This window comes from Delphinapterus leucas, chromosome 7 (assembly GCF_059928025.1).
Source record: "Delphinapterus leucas isolate spDelLeu-1000000601 "Yukka" chromosome 7, BTC_Dleu_Yukka2, whole genome shotgun sequence".
NCBI lineage: Eukaryota > Metazoa > Chordata > Mammalia > Artiodactyla > Monodontidae > Delphinapterus > Delphinapterus leucas.
Genome location: NC_143135.1, coordinates 79,934,923 through 79,958,843, shown reverse-complemented (window position 1 = coordinate 79,958,843; position 23,921 = coordinate 79,934,923).

The window sequence follows — 23,921 nt, the reverse complement described above, 5'->3', positions numbered from 1 at the left end:
AATGAAAGTAGCTCCTCTTGATCATAAGTTCTTCCAAGATTGTGGCTCCCAGATTTTATGTCTTATTTATTACATGTAAATATAAATTTTATTATTAATTTATTACATATTAAAATTTATCATCTATTTATGATATACATATATCACTTCATATTATAAGCGAGACACCAGAGACCCTGAGATGGTACGTGACTATCTCCTCACAGTCACACAGCTTGTTACTGTCAAATCGGGTCTTAAACCTAGCCCTCATTACCAGTCCAGTGCTCTTTTCATCAAATCACACCAGAAAAATATCTGGCTTATTTCTGTCAATACAATGTGCTCATGCTTCCTGGAAACTGCACAGACCAGCAGCTATATTACTTTTCTAATAGCTAATGCAGTTTCTCATGAAAGCATATTCCTCTCTCTAAAAGTAAATTAAATGGCATAATCTTCCCATAAACTGGACTTAGTAACATATTCTCTATGATGAACAACATTCAAATCAGAATCACCTCCTCTGCAATGTGAAATTGAAGTTTACTTTTGATGTGTTGTCTGTTGATGACAGTTGACTATAAATGTAGGGCCATTTAGTAAGTAAATAAACCACTCAGTTAGGAGGTAACATAATACACAGCAATTTTTATAAATCTCTTTTCATCTTGCCTTTCCACTGGTTTGGAGGAATTAAAGAGGACATTGAAAATGCATTAGGTAAATGATGATATTAACAATGCCATTTAAATGCCATGATTTGTGAAAATACAAAGAATAAAAACATACCTTGGGGGCTTCCCTGGTGGTGCAGTGGTTGAGAGTCCACCTGCCAATGCAGGGGACACAGGTTCGTGCCCCAGTCCAGGAAGATCCCACATGCCATGGAGCGGCTGGGCCCGTGAGCCATGGCTGCTGAGCCTGCGCGTCCGGAGCCTGTGTTCCGCAACGGGAGAGGCCACAAAAGTGAGAGGCCCGCGTACTGCAAAAAAAACAGAACAAACAAACAAAAAAAAACATACCTTGGGACTGCAAATAAAAGTTTAAGAAGGCAGTTTTCCAACACGGCTTCTTGGAACATAAAGAAACATCTGGAGGGTTAGTTGGTGGAAGGCAGAAGTGAAGGGAGTTTTGACCATCCAGAGCACCTCCATTTGAAATGCCTGCAATTTGTGTTTGAATTCTGTAGATTTTATCTTGAAGAAAGCATTCCAAGGCAGGCAGGCAGGCAGAAAAGAAGGGTTGGAGGAAAGAAGGAAGGAAAAAATTGAAAAGCCATGTCTTTGCTCATTTTAGGTAGAAAAGCATACTATTTGTCAAACCTTAGCCCAGCTTCCATCTTTATTTCATTGTAGTAGCATAAACATTTTTGAACTGATTGGGACAAACCCTACTAAATATTAAACATTTGTCAAGTGATCATGATTAAAATAATGTGTTACTTTTGGTAGTGTGTATATACCCATGCCACTCTCTCACTTCGTCCCAGCTTACCCTTCCCCCTCCCCGTGTCCTCAAGTCCATTCTCTATGTCTGCGTCTTTATTCCTGTCCTGCCCCTAGGTTCTTCAGAACCTTTTTTTTTTTTAGATTCAATATATATGCATACGGTATTTGTTTTTCTCTTTCTGACTTACTTCACTCTGTATGACAGACTCTAGGTCCATCCACCTCACTACAAATAACTCAATTTCCTTTCTTTTTATGGCTGAGTAATATTCCATTGTATATATGTGTCACATCTTCTTTATCCATTCATCTGTCGATGAACACTTAGGTTGCTTCCATGTCTTGGCTATTGTAAGTAGAGCTGCAATGAACATGACTCTTTTTGAATTATGGTTTTCTCAGGGTATATGCCCAGTAGTGGGATTGCTGGGTCATATGGTAGTTCTATTTTTAGTTTTTTAAGGAACCTCCATACTGTTCTCCATAGTGGCTGAACCAATTCACATTCACACCAGCAGTGTAAGAGGGTTCCCTTTTCTCCACACCCTCTCCAGCATTTACTGTTTGTAGAGAGTAGCATGGACATATAAACACTACCAAATGTAAAATAGATAACTAGTGGGAAGCAGCCACATAGCACAGGGAGATCAGCTCAGTGCTTTGTGACCATCTAGAAGGGTGGGGTAGGGAGGGTGGGAGGGAGATGCAAGAGGGAGGAGATATGGGGATATATGTATATGTATAGCTGATTCACTTTGTTATGAAGCAGAAACTAACACACCATTGTAAAGCAATTATACTCCAATAAAGATGCTAAAAAAAAAGAGTGCTAAAATAATAAAATTTTAAAAATATATAAAAAAAATAATGTATTACTGATAAAGGTCTATGTTGACAAGATTAATGGAATAGAATATAAATCTGTAAATCAAGTCAAATTAAAATAGGATTTTCATGATGTCGAGATTACTGACTAAATTGTGGTAGTAGAGAACAAAGTTAGATCCTTATTAATTGTTGTATTAGTCAAGGTTCTCAAAAAAAAACAGGACCAATAGGAGATGTATATTTATAATTACAGATATAGATATGTAGGAAAGAGAGAGTGAGAATGAGAGAGAGAGATTTATTGTAAGCAATTAAATCACACAATTATGAAGGCTGACAAGTGCCAAGATCTGCAGTTGGCAAGCTGGAGAGCCAGGAGGACCAACAATATATATAGTTCCAGTCCAAAGACCAGCAACTCAAGATCCAGAAGAGCCAATGTTTTAGTTGGAATCCAAAGGCAGGAAAAAACTAATGTCCCAGTTCAAAGCAGTCAAGCAGAAGGAATTCCCTTTTATTGGAGGGATAGTCAGTGTTTTTATTCTATTCAGGCCTTCGCTGAGGGGATGAGGCCCACCCACATTAGGGAGAGCAATCTGCTTTACATTCTGTCAATTTAAATGTTAAACTCAAACAAAAACATACTCACAGAAACACCCAGAATAATGTTTGGCCAAATATCTGGGCAACCTGTGGCCTAGTCAAGTTTACACATAAAGTTAACCATCACATTTGTCAAAATTAACTTCAGGTTTATTAAAGATTTAAAAGAAAAAGAAAAGAACTAACACAGATGAGTATTTCTCTTCCTTGGTATGGGGAAGGCCTTTTAAGTTTATAGATAAAACCAAAATCCTGTAAAAAAAAATATCAGGAAATTTAGTTACAAAGACTTTCAACTATATCAATAATTTTCACCTTTTAATTTGCTTTATTGGTATTCAAGCTTTCTAGAGTTAAGGAATTCTGGAGAAAAAAAATTAAATTTAGTTTCTAGAAATTATTTTCTCAACTTTCCTGTCAAGCATGAGCCAACCAATTCCAATCCCTTGTTTCTGATATCCTGAAAAGATTGGATTGGGAAGGACATACCTAGGGTATCAAAAGAATCATTCCTGCTATCAAGTCCTTAGCTAAGTTTAAGTGAACAAAAAGAACAATACTGAATTTTCTAGAACTTGCTCAAACCTAAGCTTATTTGTGATTCTGGGGGTTTCATTTTCATTGTTCTCTGCAATATATGGTGTATAATTGTTTCCTATTCAGCATATAAATTTTAAGGTCTTCCTAAAGTCTACAAATTATTTCCAGGAAGTTAATCTATGAAAAGGATGTTACCTGACATGCAAATTAAGTCATAAATTTGTAGACAGGCTTAAAAGCAAACCTCCTTTGACTGCTTGCTCCTAATGCTGGAACATAATTTGTATGATATCTCAAATGGGGTGATCATTCTTGCAAGTGGATGACTGGGATTTGGGACTTGGTCCACAGAAAATTTCTTTTTATTGAGCATTTATATACTATGGTATAATTTGCAATATACTTTAATGGTCATTTTAGTAGCTATATAAATTCAACTGTCATGAAGATTTGCAACAATGGAACTTAAATTTGAGTGGCATTGCTCTTCATTTTAGATGTTATTACTTCATGAAGAAGGAAAATAATTTCTCTTTCTTCTTTTTTATCTTTTTAGTCTTTGGGTATTTGATCAAATATCATTCTTACACATTAGACAGCTGTGAGGATTGTAGCATGAGACACATTGATATGATATAAATTGCACATTAGCCTAGACCTATAGAGAGCTCTGCCCTCTATAGCAACCCTCTTCATAGAGAGTAAGCTGTGAAAAGTGGTAGTTTTAATCCAAATCTCTCTTCAGTGTTCATTTGCAGAGGTGAGGGACTATTTGGTGGTGCGCTGGAGTCACGTCTACCTGGCTTGAGGGAACTGAAAGTGCACATTTCTTCCCAACTCCATGTTTCATAACAACCTGTTTGTAGCATGAAATAGGTCAGGTAAGAAATATTTACTCCATGGAAATCTGAAAACACTACAAATCAAGGCTTTAGTTTTCTTCCTGGAGAGCTGGTTGTTAAGCACTTACCAACACACCACTGGACTCTGTGCAATGAAGGCCTGAACAGACTTTCTAGCTTATATTGGAAAATTTCAGCTAAAAAAATGTAGATTCACACCCTTTGCATGAAAAGGTAGGATTTGAATGCTGCTCCTAGCTATCTACTTAGCAGACAGATTGACTCACCAGAAGAAAGATGTAAAAATGTCATATACCCACCCTAAACTCAATAAAGGGGCCAATCATGAGGAGAGCCAAAACACCTGAAACATTCAAAATCCTCTATTAAAAAATGACAATCTCTGAAGGAAAGGAAACAAAAGAGCATAATCATCTCAGTCCCTGGCATAGGCAAACCTTAGCTCTTTTACTAAAAATACTTTGCACTTGTGAATTCCATCTATGAAATTTCAGATTTTCAATTTGCACCAGAAAAATCCGTATTGGCTCTAGCTGTCTTTATTCTCCAGTGTCATAACCCACACATCCTCTTATCTCTTACAACCCTAACTACCAAAGGCACTGATGCATCACAGAAGTTGAAATCATTATCAAATATAAGTAGAGAGCCTCAGAAGTTACAAAAGTGTCAAAAAATGAAACATTCTTATTATATAATAAAATTTTTATTTTACATTGAAGTATAATTGATTAACAATGATGTGTTAGTTTCAGGTGTACAAGCAAAGTGATTCAGTTATACATATACATGTATCTATTCTTTTTCAAATTCTTTTCCCATTTAGGTTATTAGAAAATATTGATCAGAGTTCCTTGTACTATACAGTGGGTCCTTGTTGGTTATCTATTTTACATATAGCAGTGTGTACATGTCAATCCCAAACTCCCAATCTATTCCACCACCCACCATTCCCCACTAGTAAGATAAGTTTGTTCTCTAAGTCTGTGAGTCTGTTTCTATTTTGTAAATAAGTTCATTTGTATCATTTTTTTTTAGTTTCTGCATATAAATGATATCTTATATGTGTTTTTCTCTGCCTGAGTTAATTCATTTAGTATGATAATTTCTAGGTCCATCCATGTTGCTGCAAATGGCATTATTTCATTATTTTTAAGGACTGAATAATACTCCATTGTATATATGTACCACACCTTGTTTATCCATTCATCTGTTGATGGATATTTAGGTTGCTTCCACGTATTGGCTATTGTAAATAATGCTGCAATGAATATTGGGGTGCATGTAACCTTTTGAGCTATGTTTTTCTCCAGATATATACCTAGGAGTGGGGTTGCTGGATCAAACAGTAGCTCTAGTGTTTTTTTTTTTTTAAGGGAACCCCCATACTGTTCTCCATAGTAGCTGTACCAATTTATATTCCCACCAGCAGTGTAGGAAGGTTGACTTTTCTCCACACCCTCTCCAGCATTTATTGTTTGTGGATTTTTTGTTGAGGGTCCTTCTGACTGGTGTGAGGTGATATCTCATTGAAGTTTTGATTTGCATTTCTCTAATAATTAGCCACGTTGAGCATATTTTCATGTGCCTCTTGGCCATCTGTATGTCTTCTTTGGAGAAATGTCTGTTTAGGTCTTCTGCCTATTTTTTGATTGACTTCTTTGTTTTTATGATATTGAGCCACTTGAGCTGTTTGTATATTTTGGAGACTAATCTTGTGGCAGGCTCATCATTTACAAGTATTTTCTCCCATTGTGTGGGTGTCTTTTCATTTTGTCTATAGTTTCTTTTGCTATGCAAAAGCTTTTGAGTTTGATTAGGTCCCATTTGCTTATTTTTGTTTTTATTTCCATTACTCTAGGAGACTGATTGAAAAAGCTATTGTTGCGATTTATGTCAAAGAGTGCTCTGCCTATGTATTCCTCTAAGACTTTTATAGTATATAGTCTTACATTTAGGTCTTTAATCCATTTTAAGTTTATTTTGTGTATGGTGTTAGTGTTCTAATTTCATATTTGTTTTACATGTAGCTGTCCAGTTTTCCTGGCACTATTTGTTGAAGAGAGTGTCTTTCCTCCATTGCATAGTCTTGCCTCCTTTGTCGTAGATTAATTGAACAGAGGTGCGTGGGTTTATCTCTGGGTTTCTATCCTGTTCCATTGATCTATATTTCGGTTTTTGTGCCAGTACCACAATGTTTTGATTACTGTAGCTTTGTAGTATGGTCTGAAGTCAGGAAGCCTGATTCCTCCAGCTCCATTTTTCTTTCTCAAGATTGCTTTGGCTATTCTGAGTCTGTTGTGCCTCCATATAAATTTTAAGACTTTTTGCCCCAGTTCTGTGAAAAATGCCATTGGTAATTTGATAGAGATTGCATTGAATCTTTAGATTGCCTTGGGTAGTACAGTCATTTTAACAATATTGATTCTTCCAATCCAAGAATATGGTATATCTTTCCATCTGTTTGTATCATCTTTGATTTTTTTTCATCAGTGTCTTATAGTTTTCTGAGTGCAGGTCTTTTGTCTCTTAGGTAGGTTTATTCCAAGGTATTTTATTCTTTTTGATGTGATGGTAAATGAGATTGTTTCTTTAATTTCTCTTTCTGACCTTTCATTGTTAGTGTGTAGAAGTGCTACAGATTTCTGTATATTAATTTTGTAGCCTGCAACTTTATCAAATTCATTGATTAGCTTTGGTCGTTTTCTGGTAGCATCTTTAGGATTTTTTAGGTATAGTATCTTGTCATTTGCAAACAGTGAAAGTTTTATTTCTTTATCAGTTTGGATTCCTTTTCTTTTCTTCCCTGATTGATGTGGCTAAAACTTCCAAAACTATGTTGAATAAAGTTGGTGAGAGTGGATATCCTTGTCTTGTTCCTGATCTTAGAGGAAATGCTTTCAGTTTTTCACCATTGAGTAACATGTTAGCTGTAGGTTTGTCATATATGGCCTTTATTACATTGAGGTTTTCTTCCCTCTATGCCCACTTTCTGGAAAGTCTTTATCACAAATGGGTATTGAATTTTGTCAAAAGCTTCTTCTGTAACTATTGAGATGATCATATAATTTTTATTCTTCAATTTGTTGATGTGGTGTATCATATTGATTTGTGAATATTGAAAAAGTCTTGCATCCCTGGGATAAATCCCACTTGATCATGGTGTATGATCCTTTTAATGTATTTTTGGATTGTTAGTATTTTGTTGAGGATTTTTGCATCTATGTTCATCAGAGATATTGGACTATAATTTTCTTTTTTTGTGGTATCTTTGTATGGTTTTAGTATCAGGGTGATGGTGGCCTCATAGAATGAGTTTGGGAGTGTTCCTTCCTTTGCAAATTTTTGAAACAGTTTCAGAAGGATTGGTGTTAACTCATCTCTAAACGTTTGATAGAATTCGTCTATGAAGCCATCTGGTACTGGACTTTTGTTTGTTGGGAGTTTTTGAATCACAGTTTCAATTTCAGTACTTGTAATTAGTCTGTTCATATTTTCTATTTCTTCCTGCTTCAGTTTTTTTTCTTTTTTTAACATCTTTATTGGAGTATGATTGCTTTACAATGGTGTGTTATTTTCTGCTTTATAACAAAGTGAATCAGATATACATATACATGTATCCCCATATCTCCTCCCTCTTGTGTCTCCCTCCCACCCTCCCTACCCCACTCCTCTAGGTGGTCACAAAGCACCGAGCTGATCTCCCTGTGCTATGCAGCTTCTTCCCACTAGTTATCAATTTTACATTTGCCGGTGTATATATGTCCATGTCACTCTCTCACTTCCTCCCAGCTTACCCTTCCCACTTCCCGTGTCCTCAAGTCCATTCTCTACCTCTGCATCTTTATTCCTGTCCTGCCCCTAGGTTATTCAGACCTGTTTCAGTCTTGGGAGATTGTACCTTTCTAAGAATTTATCCCTTTCTTCTGGGTTGTTATGATCCTTTTTATTTCTGTGGTGTCTGTTGTAACTTCTCCTTTTTCATTTCTAATTTTATTGATTTGAGCTCTCTCCCTTTTTTCCTTGATGAGTCTGGATGAAGCTATATAAATTTTGTTTATGTTTTCAAAGAAGCAGCTTTTAGTTTCATTGATATTTGCTATCACTTTCTTCATTTCTATTTTATTTGTTGCTGCTCTGATCTTTATGATTTCTTTCCTTCCACTAACTTTGGGTTTTGTTTGTTCCTCTTTCTCTAGCTGCTTTAGATGTAAGGTTAGGTTGTTTGTTTGTGATTTTTCTTGTTTCCTGAAGTCAGATTATACTGCTATAAACTTCCTTCTTAGAACTGCTTTTGCCACATTCCATAGGTTTTGGATAGTTGTGCTTTCATTTTCATTTGTCTCTAGGTAATCTTTGATTTCCTCTTTGTTATCTTCAGTGATCCATTCATTGTTTAGTAGCATATTGTTTAGCCTCCATGTGTTTGTGTTTTTTGGGTTTTTTTGTGGCATGCGGGCCTCTCACTGTTGTGGCCTCTCCCATTGCGGAGCACAGGCTCCAGACGCACAGGCTCAGCGGCCATGGCTCACGGGCCCAGCCACCCCGTGTCATATGGGGTCTTCCCGTACTGGGGCACGAACCCATGTCCCCTGCATCAGCAGGTGGACTCTCAACCACTGCGCCACGAGGGAAGCCCTGTTTGTGGTTTTTTACAGTTGTTTTCTTGTAGTTGATTTCTAATCTCATAGTGTGGTCAGAAAAGATTGATTTCAATTTTCTTAAATTTACTGAGGATTGCCTTGTGGCCCAGCATGTGATCAATCCTGGAGAATGTTCCATACGCACTTGAGAAGAGTGTGCATTCTGCTGCTTTTGGATGGAATGCTGTATAAATATCAATTAAGTCCATCTGGTCTAATGTGTCCTTTAATGCCTGTGTTTTCTTATTGATTTTCTGTCTCAATGCTCTGTCCATTGTTAAAGTGGGGTGTTAAAGTCCCCCACTATTTTTAAATTACTGTTAAAGTCCCCCACTATTTTAAAATTACTTTCGATTTCTACCTATGTGGCTGTTAATATTTGCTTCATGTATATTGGGGTGCTCCTATATTGGGTGCATATATATTTACAATTGTTATATCTTCTTGAAATCATCTCTTGATCAATTCTTCTTTGTCTCCTGTAACAGTCTTTATTTTAAAGTCTATTTTGTCTGATATATGTGCTGCTACTCCAGCTTTCTTTTCATTTCCATTTGCATGGAATACCCTTTTCCATTCCCTCACTTTCAGTCTGTATGTGTCCCTAGATCTGAAGTGGGTCTTTTGTAGACAGCATATATACAAGCCTTCTTTTTGTATCCGTTCAGCCAGTGTATGCCTTTTGGTTCAAGCATTTAATCCATTTACATTTAAGGTGATTATCGATATGTATTTTCCTATTGCCATTTTCTTAATTATTTTGGATTTGTTTTTGTAGATCTTTTTTCTTCCCTTCCTCTTTTGTTCTCTTCTCTGATGATTTGATGATTAAATTTAGTGTTGTGTTTGGACTTCATTTTCTTTTCTGTGTGTGTATATATTGTTGATTTTCAGTTTGTGATTACCATGTGGATTTGATATAGCAGTCTATATATATACAAGATTGCTTTAAGTTGCTGATCTTTTTATTTCCAATGCTTTTCCAATATCCTGCATTTGTGCTCTCCTCACAATTGCTGGTTTTGATATCATATTTGTGTGCAGATGATTTCCTACCTTTACTTTATGTTTGCCTCTACAGGTGAGCTTTTCCATTCCTAATTTTCTTATTTCTCATAGTGACCTTTTCTCTTCTGCTTAGATAAGTTCCTTTACAATTTGTTGCAAAGCTGGTCTGGTGGTGCTGAGATCTGTTAGCTTTTGTTTGTCTGTAAAGCTTTTGATTTCTTTGTCAAATTTGAATGAGAAACTTGCTGAGTAGAGCATTCTTTGTTGTAGGTTCTTCCCTTCCATCACTATAAATATATCATCCCATTCCCTCCTGGCCTGCAGAGTTTCTGCTGAGAAATCAGCTGATAATCTTATGGGGATTCCCTTGTATGTTATTTGTTGCTTTTCCCTTGTTGCTTTAAATATTTTTTCTTTGTCTTTAATTTTTGTCAGTTTGATTACTATGTGTCTTGGTGTGTTCCTCCTTGGGTTTAACCTTCCTGGGACTCTCTGCACTTCCTGGACTTGGGTGACTGTTTCCTTTCCCATGTTAGGGAAGTTTTCAGCTATTATCTCTTCAAATATTTTCTCAGGTCCTTTCTCTCTTCTCCTTCTGGGATCCCTATAATGCAAATGTTTGTGTGTTTGATGTTGTTCCAGAGGTCTCTTAGACTTTCTTCATTTCTTTTCATTATTATTATTTTTTTTAATTCTGTTTCATGGCAGTGATTTCTACCATTCTGTCTTCCAGGTCACTTATTCATTCTGCCTCAGTTACTCTGCTATTGATTCTTTCTAGTGTATTTTTCATTTCAGTTACTGTATTGTTCATCTCTCTTCATTTGTTCTTTAGTATTTTTAGGTCTTTGTTAAACATTTCTTGCATCTTCTCAATCTTTGGCTTCATTCTTTTTGTGACATCTTGGATCATCTTCACTATCATTACTCTGTATTCTTTTTCCAGTAGATTGCCTATCTACAATTCATTTAGTTGTTTTTCTGAGGTTTTATCTTGTTTCTTCACCTGAGACATATTCTCTGCCATCTCATCTTATCTATCTTTATGTGATTGTGGTTTCTGTTCTGCAAGCTGCAGGGTTGTAGTTCTTGCTTCTACTGTCTGCCCTCTGGTGGATTAGGCTGTCTAAGAGGCTTGTGCAGGCTTCATGGTGGGAGGGCCTGGTTTCTGCCCACTGGAGGGTGGAGGTGGGTCTTGCCCCTCTGGCGGGCAGGGCCATGCTCAGGAAGACTTTAAGCAGCCTCTCTGCTAATGGGTGGAGCTGTGTTCCCACTCTGTTGGTTGTTTGTCCTGAGGCATCGTAACACTGGATCGTACTGGCTTTTGAGTGGTACTAGGTTTTGGGGAGGAAATGGAGGTCTCCAGGGGGGCTCATGCCAATGAGTACTCACCAGAACTGCTGCTGCCAGTGTCTTTGTCCCCACAGCGAACCACAGCCACCCCCCACCTCTGCAGAAGACCCTCCAATACTAGCAGGTAGGTCTGGCCCAGTCTCTTATGATGTCACTGCTTTTTCTCCCTGAGTCCTGGTGTACACTAGACCTTCTGTGTGCCCTCCGAGAGTAGAGTTTTTATTTCCCCCAGTCTTACGGAATTCCTGCAGTCAAACCACTCTGGCCTTCAAAGCCAGATTTTCTGGGGGTTACTCCTCCCATTCCCAAACCCCCTGTTTGGGAAGCCTGATGTGGGGCTCAGGACTTTCATTCCTATAGGAGAACTTTTGTGGTACAATTATTTTTAGTTTATTGGTCACTCACATGGTGGCTATGCGATTTGATTTTATCATGACTTAGCCCTCTCCTATTATCTTGTTGTGGCTTCTTCTTTGTCTTTGGATGTAGGGTATCTTTTTTGGTAGGCCCCAGTGGTTTTTTTGTTTGTTTGTTTATTTTTTTCAATGGTTGTTCAGCAGTTAGTTGTGATTTTGGTGTTTTTGTAAGAAGGGGTGAGCTCATGCCCTTCTACTCCACCATCTTGCCTGCAAGTTCCATAATAAAAATTATTAAGAACATTTATTATATCGTCTGTCATGTACTTTTAGATAGTTTAGCATAAATTATATAATATATATGACCTCTGTGTTTAAATTAACTCTAATCCTCACCTAAGAATGATTAGTTACTATCTAAAGTAAACTAATCAGAAGTCTACACCCAAGGCTTGGTTAGTTAGCATTTGAAAAATCCAATCCACATTCCAGAAGAAACTATTGCAAGAACTTCCAATATCATCTAATCAACACCAGAGTGATAATGTTAATTAACATAAGGGATGTTAAAAGTAATTTTTCACTGGAGAAATGAATACTGTTTAAGATATATGATTTGTTAGAGAAATTGTAAAATCTCCTCCAGTCTTGTATTTAAAAAAATTACACCTTGACCAGTAACCTAACACTTTCATATTAGTACCACAAATCTAGAACTCAATGTGGCCTAGTGTCCACCTCACTCAGTTAAGACAAAACTTTGTCTCCCAATCCATATACAAGGCTGGCTGAGCCTTCCATAAGAATATTCTATCTGTCTTGCAGTTCCATTCCAAGGGAAACCCATTCTTTTTTTCCTGGTCATCCAGGTATCCTATATTTATCAGACTTCTCTATAATTAGGTGAAGCCATATATCCTACTTCTGCCCAAAGCAACGTGGACAGAACCATTAAGTAGAAGAAGCCTCAGTCTTTGAATGATTACATGGAGCAAACCTCCTACCCTCAGTGATCTACATTGGCTGTGACCTGAATGAGATATAAGCCATTATTATATTTAGCCATAGAAGTTTGGACATTACAGTACTTTACATCAATTAGCTCACTTGGACTAATGCAGTCAGTTAGCAACAACATTTAAAAAGGAAATTTGGGGAAAACCTTTTAAATTGTACAAATATTTTTCTATTACAAGGAATGTCCAGACTCAATGCCTCAGAAAAGAAAGAGTGTTTAATATTCAGTGATGCTAAGTCAAAGCTATAAAGCTTGGTAATCCCTATCAAATTGTCTGGATGGCTCTTCAGATGCATAAATAGAAAGTCTAGGTATGGTAAAACAGTGTTGATGTCCTCCTATCCTAGCTAACTCTTCCCTTTCTCCCTCCTAAAAAAAAAAAATGCAATAGGAATTCAGCACAAATTTATAATAGATGAGTAATATTCAAATGAAATCCAAAATAAGATGAAAATTAGCACCTGTTATTTTGAGTCAAAAATCACAGGTACTTTTTTTGGAATAGCACATCATAATTGCCTGTTGAATTTTTCCTTTCTCTCAAAGATTCTGAAGAATATCATCAATAAAATGATTTGTTTGATTCATTTTGTTAAAATACTGATATCATTAATGGAAAAAGAAACTTTTCAATGTTTCTGTCATGTAAAATCTAATATGAATAGTCTTTTAAAATAATCCATAATGTTTAAGGGTAATTTCACCCCAAAGGATTGCTCCTCTAGGTCTCAAAGCACAAGGAGAACAAGAACAATTCAGATATATTCAACAATTACTTTCTGACATTTTCAAATTACATTCTTTTTTTTTTTTTGCATTTTGTATATCTTTGGCTCATATAACTTATTTATTTCATTAAATTAAAAAAAATTAGAATAGTTTTAGATTTACAGAAAAGTTGCAAAATTAGTACAAGGGCTACTGTATAACCTTTGCCCATTGTCCCCCAATAATATTGGTATTATCCTATACAACCATGATCCATTTTTTACAAGTTGTTGATCACAAGAAACCAACAATGGTACATTACTATTAACTGAATTCAACAGTTTATTCAGATCTCACCAGGTTTTTTTCCTCAATATCTTTTTTCTGTCCCAGGATCTCATCCAGGGTACTGCATTATATTTAGTCATTATGTCACTCTAGCATCCTCTGGCCCATGACAGTTTCTCTGAATTTCCATGTCATTGATGACCTGAAAATTTTGAGGAGCACTGATCAAAGTTTTTGCAGAATGTCCTTCAATGTCTTTTTCATGTTTGTAGTGGAGTCATGGGGTTTAGGGAGGAAGACCATAGAAGTAAAGTGCCATCTCATCATATCATGTCAAGAGAACATGCTATCAGCATGACTTATCTATCACTGATGATGTGAACCTCAATCACCTGGATAAGGTAGTATTTACCAAGTCTATCTACTTTAAAGTTACCCCATTCCCCAAGCCTTTCCATACTATACTTTGGGAAGCAAGTTACTAAGTGCAGCCCACACTCAACTGGGCTGGAGTAGGGGCATGAGGGAAGGAGAGGAGAGCTAAGTAAGCTCCACCTCTTGCAGTAGGTAATACCTACATAAAATATCTGGAATCCTTTGTAAGGAAGAATAAATTCTTCTCTTCCAGTTATGTACTTATTCAATCATTTATTTATATCCATATGGGCTCATGGATATTTATTTTATATCTTAAATTACAGTCCAATATACTTTACTACTAAAATTGATTCCAGTTTTGGCCTTTGGGAGTACTCATTTTTCTTTTGCAAATGTACATTTCTGTACATAAATACCTCTGAAAGCTGAAGAACCTCCAAAATTTCACTTTTAGAAGTAGCAAAAATGAAACTTTTCTGTTTAATAAGAAATACAACTTTACGGACTCAGTCTGACCAACCGATAAAAAAAGAGTAATTTTTTAAAAACTTTGAGTATCCATATTTAATAAGAAGGGACAAATAAATCCTTGAATATTTTATCTCTGATAATCATTCCAGTTGGAAAAAGATATACTTCTTTACTCAAAGTCACCAATTTGAAAATTAATCTCATTCAATAAACACCTTCACAGAAATATTCATAAGAATATTTTGCCAAATATCTGGGTACTGTGATCTGGCCAAGTTGACACATAAAATTACCCATATTATGTAGTAAGAGGAAGTGTTTTTCATGAAACTTTTTCCCTCCTTGGCCATTGAGTAGGGGGACTATGTTTTATCCTAATATTACTAACTTCAGTGTCTAGCCTGGTGTCTTGTACCAGGTGAACACCCAGTGAATATTTCTTAAATTAATTTTATAGACAGGAATAATAATGGCTGTTATTTCTGAGTGACTCTTACTGGTGACATTTTATGTACTTTTTTTCATAGTCTCGCAAAGACTCTGAAAAGCAGAAGTTATCATTTTATAAATCAGCAACTGATACTCATAGAAATTAGGTAACTTGCTTATGGTTAGATAATTGGTAAACAATAAAAATTCAAACTCAAGACTGTATGTCTTCAAAGCACATTTTCTTTCCTCTCTATCAGGGATAGCAAACAGGTTCTAACTCCTGGGCCTACTACTCTAGTTAATTTTGTTGAGAATTGAGAGTTTCTGTGTGGGCTCAGGAAATAAGGGAGCCTTCCATGGGAACAAGATAAGATGTGCACATTTGATATTTTGGCTCCACATTATATTGGGTTACAAAAATTACATGCAAGATAGAATGAACATTTTACCCAAGGTCATATGATAAGGAGAGAATTTGAAATTTGTCAATTTTCAGCACTGAATGTAAAATCTCACTGTTCATTTCTTTCAGGATCTCATTAGCACTTCATGCAAGTAGTTTAGTTAAGCATGGGCAGACAAGATTGAGAAATATAACCTTGTCTGGCAAAAGACAAGGAAGATAAAATAATATTTTTGTGTTCTTTCTTTAAATCCATCCCAATGTCTTTTGCACCATTCCTTCTTTATATGTGGGAGCTTAACTCTAATGCTGTCTTTGGACTCTATGCTTCAAGACCAACTTATAAAAAGGTTATTTTAGTAGTTCAGTGGAAAAAATAATTCCCGTGCATGGGATCTAAGACATACCCACCTTATCTCAAATTCAATTCCACATAAGTTACCAGAATATTTCTTTCAAGTTCTGTGAGATTTTTTTCCCCTCCCTGTTAGACTATAAGAATTGATATCTATTTCATCCTGCATATCTTTTCCTAAGAGACAGGTTAAAAATATGAGAGAACCACTGCAGTTTCCCAGGGGAGGTTACCTGCAGCCACACTTTTATATCTTTTTCTTGTACATTTCTATGCTGTGCTGTGAAAAAGTTTGTAGTTTTCTCTTAAACAAAATGTGAGATTGACTTTAGATGTGTGTGTGTGTGGCAGCACTGCATGTTTTCTTTGATAAGCACACATCTTTGTAGGCAAATTCACTCACCCCCTGAAATCCATAAAGGCAAAATTTTCAAGAAACAATATTAAAATCCATGTAATGCATTATTATTCATATAGTAATATCAAGCAAAGAATACTGCTTGAATTCTCCAAAGATCCCCAAATTTTCAAATACAGGTCATTATAGTGGTCATTTCCACCAGTTGAGAGTTTACACAATGATCACCTCTGGTTTAACAATCCAGCTCAGATGAAAGATGCAGATGGTTCCTTTGTATAAAAAACAGAGTACAGTTGACCTTTGAACAAAGCTGGGGTTAGGGATGCTGATCTCTGTGCAGTCAAAAATCATAGTATAACTTTACAGTCGGCCCTTTGTATAGGCAGCTCCACATCCATAGATTCAACCAACCATGGATGGAGTAGTACGGTGGTAGCACGTATTTATTGAAAAAAACTCTTCATATAAGTTAACCCTCACAGTTGAATCCCATGTTGTTCCAGGGTCCATTATATTTCATTTCTCTGAATATTCACTAATGATAGAAATGTTAAAACACTATTGAAATTAATATAATTGTCACTTAGAAATCTTACCGCACTATTTTCCATTTCATTCTCTTTAGGAATTTGTACCCCCTCCCCCCAAAAAAGATTCAACAGACAACCAAGAAAAGAGTTGGATGCCAGCTAAGTCAGTATCAGTGTTGATAAATGGCAGAGAATAGGTAGTACCCTCGGTACATCTGCTTATACAGGTCCCTGAGTCAGCTATCTGCTCAGAGGACCAAGAGGTGCTGGTTCATTTTGGAACTTCATTCTGTGACTCTGAAACTCTCCCATCTCCTGTGTACTCTCTTTCACAAACATGTAAAAGGAAAAGGGGAGGATGCTGTCAACTTCACTGGATATATTAATAAAACAAAAATATGAATGAAAGTGGTATCTTTCCTCATGAGGTTAATATACTTCTAAGATGACCTACACACACAGGTGATGGAGGAGTTATCCTCTGAGATATTTGAAACAAGATTGCACAGAATTCTTGTGAAATAATTTATAGTAAGACTAGATAGGTAGATAGGAATGTGTGGAGTGCTGTTTGTTATTTTTTTCATTTAGGATTAATTCCTACTATTGGGGAGGGGAAATTTCCCCCTCTTCTCCTCTTGAGTTCTGTGGCTGGACTAATAATAAAATCAACACAAGACAGATTATTAACAGGAGAAAAAGAAACAAATCTTAACTCATACACAGGAAGAAATTGAACCTAAGAAGTAGTCAAAGCAGGCAGATTCCATACTTTTTAGACCAAAAAAACCCCAATAAATTTGTGAGAAATTAACAGGACAAAGAAACAGGTTCTGTGGGGCTTGGAGTAATAAATTAAAGAAGTATCACGATTTGTTTATCCAGGCTTCTCAGACTGAATCCCCGCTCTCTGGAAATAGGGGTAGGGTCCTTCTACCTCCAGATGCAGGGGTGCACCTTTCACATGAGAGATTTATTTCCTGCTTTCAGGGAGACAGAAAGGAGGGTTTAAGTGTTCTGTCACATTCACAATTTCTGAAGTAACTTGGTTCAAATTAATCAATATGCAATTGAGACATATTTTGGGGCAGCTACCCTGGGCCTCAGCACTACTTTGTAGTTCTGATTCAACCCTCCTAAACCAAGATCTGAAAATAATAGTCATGTTAATAGGGGATAGCTCTTTAAAGTTAAAAAGTTAAACTAAACAAGCAATTTACATATTTTCTCATTTGAAAAATCACAGGCTGTTTTGTAAAATAGCTATATAATTACCATTATTGTACCCATTTCATAAAGTTCACAGTTAAATGATTCGTTCAAAATTACAAAACTGATTCTAGTTTTAGAACTAGGATTAGCATTCAATTCTCCCTTCTTCCAGTTGTATGCTCTTTCAATTATATCTCAAAACCCATGTAGCAGATTTTCTAACCTCCAGACAGTTTTGGTACTTGTGTCATCCTAGATGAACCCCAAGCACTTCTAATTTGTATAATGTCCTACACTGCAATGAGCCTGTAGAGGGGAAACAGCAATCCAGATTAAAGAATGACTCTCTAGAAGACATAACTTCTGAGCTGAGTCTTAAAGCTCAGGTCAAAGTTAGTGAAAGGAAGAAGTGGGAGAGGAAGAGAAGGATAAGAGAGAGACACAGTCTAGGCAGAGGCAGTGACCCATATAAAGGCATATGCATTTGAGAGATGATGATTTATTTGGGGCCTAACAAGTTAAGAATAGCAAAGAAGGTTTCTTTTCATGACATCTATCCATCCTATAAGGTTTATGCTGTTCTCTGTGTGTGCTTTACCTCTGCCTTTAGCCTATAAGCTCCCAGGGGACAAATATACCACCTCTCACATCTTCATATCTCAGAGAGCACTTCATAGGTTCAGGTACTCAGTAAATTTGATATACAGGTAAATGAGTGATGTGATTTAAACAAATCATTAATTGCACTAAGTCTGTTTTCTCACTCATTATATAAGGGTAATAATAGTACTTACCTGACACCTCTAATTTGAGGATTAAATAAGGAAATTCTTGTAGGGATATTGGTATCATGCACAGAGCACGATAAGAGCTCAATAAATCCCAGGCAGTGCTTATTGTTCTTATTGGTGCAAGTGCTTGTTTAAGTTCAAGGGCAGGGTTCAATGCAAACTGATAAAATCACCACTCAAAATAGAAACAAACATGGAAGGAAACCTTTGTATAAAGCAATGAGAATTTTGTCTAACCCCTCTTTCCATCTCTACACCTTGAAAGATGCTGCTTTTTGTACATCTTTTCAACATGAATGGAAAATCAAATAAGAGACTAGACAAAAGATGTCATCTGACATCTTGACACACTATGCCTAGGGCAATAATGAAGAGAAGTTTTAGCTTTGCAAGAAGAATACCCAATAGTGAGGAAAAGCAGGAGACATTCTGTCCTTCTCTTTAGAAGAAAATAGATTATTCAGTATTCTATGCAGGAATGAAAAACACTTCATTAGTGGTGAAACAAATTATACATACAATTATATAATAAAGGTAAATATACATATATGTATATATATATATATATATATATATATATACTTATATATATTGTTATTCTTAAATTTCAAAGTCCTAGGCTATTTGGAATCCCAAACTAGTGAAAAATGAGCTTTGATGGAAATAAAATATATTCATTTTATTTTTGAACTTGTACTATATTATTCACTGAGCTTGTTTCTCTGGGACATATAAAGGTATTTTATTTATATTAATAGCTTACATTTATTGAGCTTTTACTGTATCATATCTCATTTGATCCTCATATGACCTTATGAGTTGAATACTATTATTAATCCCACGTACAGATAAGGAGATTTAGGCTTCAGAGATTAAATAATTTGCCTGAGGTCACACAGAAAATTGCAGGCTAAGATTTAAGCCCAGCTCTGTCTTATTCTAAACCTAGTACTTTAATCACTACACTCTGTTAACTAGAAGTACCAATGAATGAATAAATAAGCAAATGTATATATTGACTGAAAAAAATGCACAAAATAAAAGTTGCGAATTATGTTTTATTTGGTAGACGCACTGAGGACTTAAGCTCAGGAGACAGGCTCTCAGATAGCTCTGAGGGACTGTACAGAAGAGGTAAGGGAGGAGCCAGGAGTTTTTGCAATAAAAGCTGCAAGTAGTCAGAACATTAAAGAAAAATCAGATATCTTAAGTTAATGAATTTAGCACTTTTCTATGTGTGGGAAGATGCAAGAGACTGGGCTCACTGAAACCATTCCTTTGATATGCACCTTAACTATATAGGGCCAGTATCCTGTTTTCTCCATCCTGAGTCCCCTCAGAGTGCACCGTAGGAAGTTGGTGATGAGGGGGTAATGCAGCAGCTGACGGCCTGATGGTTGCAACCTCCTTTGTTTACTGGTATGGCAGGCGACATTCTTCATCCACAGATACATAAATAAATGAATGAATAATTCTGACACAATTGGTCCTTTCTTTTTTGATCTATGTTCTTCTTCTGAAAGTCTAATTATATAAATCGTATTTCTTTTCCTGTTACAGAGGTAACTGCCTGAGGCTGTTTTTTCAATAGGATCATGATGTAGCAGGTATGATAGTATTGATATGATCAGAACAATCCTAAGAAAATTGACTCCAATTAAACCAGCACAGTTGGGCAAAGGCCACTGGTTTCCCAAAGGCTTCAAAGATTTGAGATAAGAGGCCTTTCCCATTTTTGTGCAGAAACAAGTTATAAATACTCCTCTGACAAGAGTACAATCATCTCAACTCTCTAGTCATTCTGTTATCAATCACCTCTCCTCCAATTCAAATGCGCTTTGTATGCTAATTTTAAATTTATATAATCTATGCCAAGGGCAAGCCCTCTAAACTGCAGAGGGAAAAGTCTGTAGTCTTCTAATAGTTCACCTTGCAAGTGAGACCAACATGTTCTTGGGGAAATAAGCCAAACAGAGCTTAGAGTTCATACACATTTTTCATATATCCTGTATACAGAAAAGAAGGAAGGGTCGGGGTTATTTCTGCCAGTGGGTCTGAAACAATTGGGATTGTGTGTATCTTTTTGCATTAATATGAAAATCCTCCCCTGAACAAATGAACTTTAAATTCTGAATTCTTTTTCTTCTGTATTAAGCATATTAAAATTTTCTCTTTGTGAATGATGATTTCTACCTCCTACCTCCACCTCAAATATATTTAGAGTATGTATTGTGTCATCCCAGCAAAGAGAGGTAAAACGTAAGGGGATTCTGAGAGGGTGGGGTGACTGCTGTCCTTCTTAACTTGCCAGGGCTCAGGGCTGCCACTGGACAGCTTCAGGGCACTCTGTTCCCATTGTGCTCTGTGGATAATGCCCCTTGGAGATGTGCAAGGTAGCTGTCCTGCCATGGCCTGTTTTAAACCAAATTATGAAACATGAAGTCTGTCATAGGCTCATCTTACCTCTTATTCTGTTTCCCTCTTTTACTCAGTGATGGCTTCTCTCACTCCCCTCCCTTCCTCCCTCCCCAGCCAGCACTCTGTGTGTCTTTGGCATTTTCATGCAGCAGGAGTCCACCTCTGGCTCCATTCCTTATGAGCTGCATAACCTTGGGCAAGTTACTTGACTTCCTCTTTTTTTTTTTTTAAACACCTTTATTGGAGTATAATTGCTTTACAATGGTGTGTTAATTTTGGCTTTATAACAAAGTGAATCAGTTATACATATACATATGTTCCCATATCTCTTCCCTCTTGCATCTCCCTCCCTCCCTATCCCACTCCTCGAGGTGGTCACAAAGCACCCAGCTGATCTCTCTGTGCTATGTGGCTGCTTCCCACTAGCTATCTATTTTACTTTTGGTAGTGCATATATGTCCATGCCACTCTCTCACTTTGTCACAGCTTACCCTTCCCCCTCCCCATATCCTCAAGTGCATTCTCTAGTAGGTCTGTGTCTTTATTCCCGTCTTACCCCTAGGTTCTTCATGACCTTTTTTTTTTCTTAGATTCCATATATATGTGTTAGCATACGGCATTCTCTTTCTGACTTACTTCACTCTGTATGACAGGCTGTAGATTGCCAACAAACACATGAAAGAATGCTCAATATCATTAATCATTAGAGAAATGCAAATCAAAACTACAATGAGATAACATCTCACACTGGTCAGAATGGCCATCATCAAAAAATCTACATACAATAAATGCTGGAGAGGGTGTGGAGAAAAGGGAACCCTCTTGCACTGTTGGTGGGAATGTAAATTGATACAGCCACTATGGAGAACAGTATGGAGGTTCCTTAAAAAACTAAAAATAGAACTACCATATGACCCAGCAATCCCACTACTGGGCACATACCCTGAGAAAACCATAATTCAGAAAGAGTCACGTACCAAAATGTTCATTGCAGCTCTATTTACAATAGCCAGGACATGGAAGCAACCTAAGTGTCCATCAACAGATGAATGGATAAAGAAGATGTGACACATATGTACAATGGAATATTACTCAGCCATAAAAAGAAACGAAATTGAGTTATTTGTAGTGAGGTGGATGGACCTACTTGGCTTCCTTTATTTTTTTTTGCGGTACACAGGCCTCTCACTGTTGCGGTCTCTCCCGTTGTGGAGCACAGGCTCTGGACGCGCAGGCTCAGCGGCCATGGCTCATGGGCCCAGCCGCTCCACAGCTTGTGGGATCTTCCCGGACCAGGGCACAAACCCGCGTCCCCTGCATCGGCAGGCGGACTCTCAACAACTGCGCCACCAGGGAAGCTCTGCTTGACTTCCTTTTGCTTCATGTTCCTAACTGCAAAATGAGGACAAGCATGGTACCTACCTCAGAGGGCTGTTGTATGTACTGAATGAGATGAGACTTTTGAAATGTCCGGTCCACCACCTGGCCCTCAGAGAGTGAATGAACGTTAGCTACTTTCCTGCTATTATCATGACCACAGCTGCTATCTGGTTCCCCAACCACCAAATACCCAAAGCACAGAGAGTTCTTGCCACCCTCTAGTGAAAATAAATGGAGATGTTAGTTAGCTCAAAGAGGTCTAATAGATTTTGCAAACCCACCCCTTCACTTTCAAATGAGTAAACTGGGGCACAGAGATGACAAGAGATGCCCTAGACTGCATGGCTGATTATAGAAGAACTGGAAACAAGAACTGAGGTGTCCTGTCTCCCAGTGCAGTACATTTTTCACTGCATCAGACATTTGATTAAATTTCCATGGGACCAGCAGGCCTCCAGTATCCAGTCTTGGATCATGAACAGTTTCAATCAGGCATATGTATCTGGATGATTGTAATCGTCTGCTAGGAAGCAAAGTCCTGATTGATCAACTCATTTTCATCGTCTTTTCCTGAACATGGGGTTAATGAGGCAAACATTTTTGACTTGAATTCACAGCAGTGAAAAGCAAAAAAGGCCTTATTTCCGAGGAGGGGCATTTAGTGCTGGTCAGTTCTCCAGGGTCCCTGATACGTGGGGTTCAGTCTGAGCTTTGCCCCTAACTTTCCTGAAGTCAGAAAAAGGGAAACAAACCTCATAGCCTGGGGATTGTCTCCTTCAGAGCTGTGTAGTAAGGGTTTCTCTTTGTCTGGATTAATGCCACTAGCCCTTGAGACCTTGATTTAAACCCCATTTCTTCAGAGAGGTCTTTCCCCCAAACTCTAGACTAGGTTAATCCCTGTCCCCACCCCTGATATTCCCAAAGCCTCCTGAAAAAATAAATAGTACTTATCTAAACCATTGTTTACTGGGAGATTTTTTTGGAGGAGGGTCATATTACCACATCATATTTTCAGGTTCTTTTTCCTTATGCTTCACCAAGGAATTATGGTGATTCTCTAATTGGTAACAGTGGGGGGAAAAGTCTAAATTTTTTACTTCACTATTCTTTGTCTAATGCCTTAAAATGGATGCTAGCACACTAGGATTCATCCTTTTTTTCTAATATAAATGTTTCTAACTATAAATTTCTCTGAAAGCTGGGTATAATGTTCTAGACAGAATTTTTTTCAAGCTTCCACGGGACAAATATGAAAATTGACCCTGTACTAAGCCATAAAGGAACTCAATGAATTTCAAAGGATTAATTCTGTTTTAACCATAATGTAATTAAATTATAAATCACTAGTAGGTAACTAGGACAGCCTCAAATATTTCAAAATTTCTAAAATACTCAAGTGTACAGTATTCTCCAATGGCTGAACACAATAACCTACACACAGCAGATCATTAGATCAAGGTTGGTATCGAAATGACCAAATTTATATTTGTTCCAACTGTTGTCTCCTTGAACCATCAATTACTGAGAGAGAAGAATTAAAACTTCCCACTAT